Raw genomic sequence first — 2500 nt, forward strand, 5'->3', positions numbered from 1 at the left:
TTATGACATGGCAACACAACTAAAAGCAGGAAACTGTAATGTCTGGTCTAGAGACCTGTCAGGCCTGCATACCAGGAACAGAAACGGAAAGTAATGATACTAGTATTAAAAATGATAGTTACAATGACAGTAGTAGTAGTAGTAATCACATCATAACATCGTGTCCAAAAGTGTTCTCAGACCAGTTACTCTGAAATACACTCGATAAATGCTTTATTAATTTAAGCTTTCATCTATAACATAAGCATTGATATGTTCACGTTAATGAACAACAGTCACACACACACACACACACACACACACACATATATATATATATATATATATTTATATATATATATATATATATATATATATATATATTATATATATATATATATATATATATTATTATTTTTTTTTTACGGTAGGTTCATGTTTGAGCCGCCGTGGTCACAGCATGATATTTAACTGCAGTTTTCATGTTGTGATGATATTGGAGTGAGTACGTGGTAGGGTCCCCAGTTCCTTTCCACGGAGAGTGCCGGTGTTACCTTTTAGGTAATCACTCTCTCTATTTTATCCGGGCTTCAGACCAGCACTGACTTGGGCTGGCTTGGTCACCCAGTGGCTAGGTAGGCAATCGAGGTGAAGTTCCTTGCCCAAGGGAACAACGCGCCGACCGGTGACTCGAACCCTCGAACTCTGATTGCCGTCGTGACAGTCTTGAGTCCGATGCTCTAACCACTCAAAGGTCACCATTAGTCAAAAGAATGTAAGGAGCAAGCTGTTGTCCACGAAGCATGATCCCTCTCTCCACGCAGCTGATGGATCCAAAGGAACGGCATAGGATGAGAGTCCACCCTATACAAAACAATCCACACACACACACATCTATCAGATGAAAAAGGCTTCGGGATTCAACCCTGAGGAAAAATCCGGGGGCGGAGTCCCTGAATCACTTCGTTGTTACATATATATTTCCTTTCCCAAGGAAATAGTTGTTTAGATAATCATTGTATTGGTTTACATTTATTTATTTACCTAGTATCTAAGTAACATACTTGAGAATGCCCGAATATGTTTCATAGAATATAAAGGTTTTTTATTTGTTCATGCTCACGTGCTACGCTTCTTCAGGCGCTGGAGAGCAAGCAGGGCACTTTTACGAAACCTTTCCCTCGAGCGATGGGCAGCAAGCCACCAACCTTCCTGGCCTGGCTTCTGTCCTGCTTCCCGTTCATTCAAGAGGTGAAAAACAAGCCACAGACCTACCTGGGCTGGCTTCAGTCATGTATCCCCTTCCTTCGAGCGATGGGCAGCAAGCCACAGACCTTCCTGGCCTGGCTTCTGTCCTGCTTCCCGTTCATTCAAGCGGGGAAAAGCAAGCCACAGAACTTCCTGTCCTGGCTTCTGTCCTGCTTCCCGTTCATTCAAGCGGGGAAAAGCAAGCCACAGAACTTCCTGTCCTGGCTTCTGTCCTGCTTCCCGTTCATTCAAGCGGGGAAAAGCAAGCCACAGAACTTCCTGGCCTGGCTTCAGTCTTGCATCCGGTCCCTTCGAGCGACGGGCAGCAAGCCACAGACCTTCCTAGACTGGCTTCTCTTTAACGCAGGGAAGAGCAAGCCACAGAACTTCAAGGACCGGCTTTACTCTTACATCCCAATCATTCGAGCAGGGGAGAGCAAGCTACAGACCTTCCTGGCCTGGCTTCAGTCATTATCCCCTTCCTTCGAGCGATGGGCAGTAAGCCACCAACCGTCCTGGGCTGGCTTCCCTTTTACGTCCCATTTCTTCAAGCGGGGAAGAGCAAGCCACAGAACTTCAAGGACAGGCTTTACTCTTACATCCCAATCCTTCGAGCAGGGGAGAGCAAGCCACAGACCTTCCTGGCCTGGCTTCAGTCATGTATCCCCTTCCTTCGAGCGATGGGCAGTAAGCCACCAACCGTCCTGGGCTGGCTTCCCTTTTACATCCCATTTCTTCAAGCGGGGAAGAGCAAGCCACAGAACTTCAAGGACAGGCTTTACTCTTACGTCCCAATCCTTCGAGCAGGGGAGAACAAGCCACAGAGATTCCTGAATTGGCTTCGTTCTTGTGTATTGTTCCCTCGAGTGTGGAAATGCAACCTACAGAGCCTCCTGAACTGGTTTCTCTCTAACATCTCAAAGGTATTTCTGGAAGGCAGTTGGAGGTGCTTTGCTATTATGTCCCGTTACTTACAGCGAGGAAAAACAAGCCACCGACCTTCCTGGTCTGGCTTCAGTCTTACATCCCATTCCTTTGAGCGATTGGCAGCACGCCACCGACCTTCTAGAGATCAAGACAGAGAGTTGGAGATGCTTTGCTATTACGTCTCGTTACTTACAGCCGGGAAAACCAAGCCACCGACCTTCCTGGCCTGGCTTCAGTCTTGCATCTCGACACTTCGAGCGATGGGCAGTAAGCCATTGACCTTCCTGGGCTGGCTTCCCTTTTACGTTCCGTTTCTTCAAGCAGGGAAGAGCAAGCCACAGTGCTG

The sequence above is a fragment of the Penaeus monodon genome, chromosome 35 (assembly GCF_015228065.2).
Source record: "Penaeus monodon isolate SGIC_2016 chromosome 35, NSTDA_Pmon_1, whole genome shotgun sequence".
Classification (NCBI taxonomy): Eukaryota; Metazoa; Arthropoda; class Malacostraca; order Decapoda; family Penaeidae; genus Penaeus; species Penaeus monodon.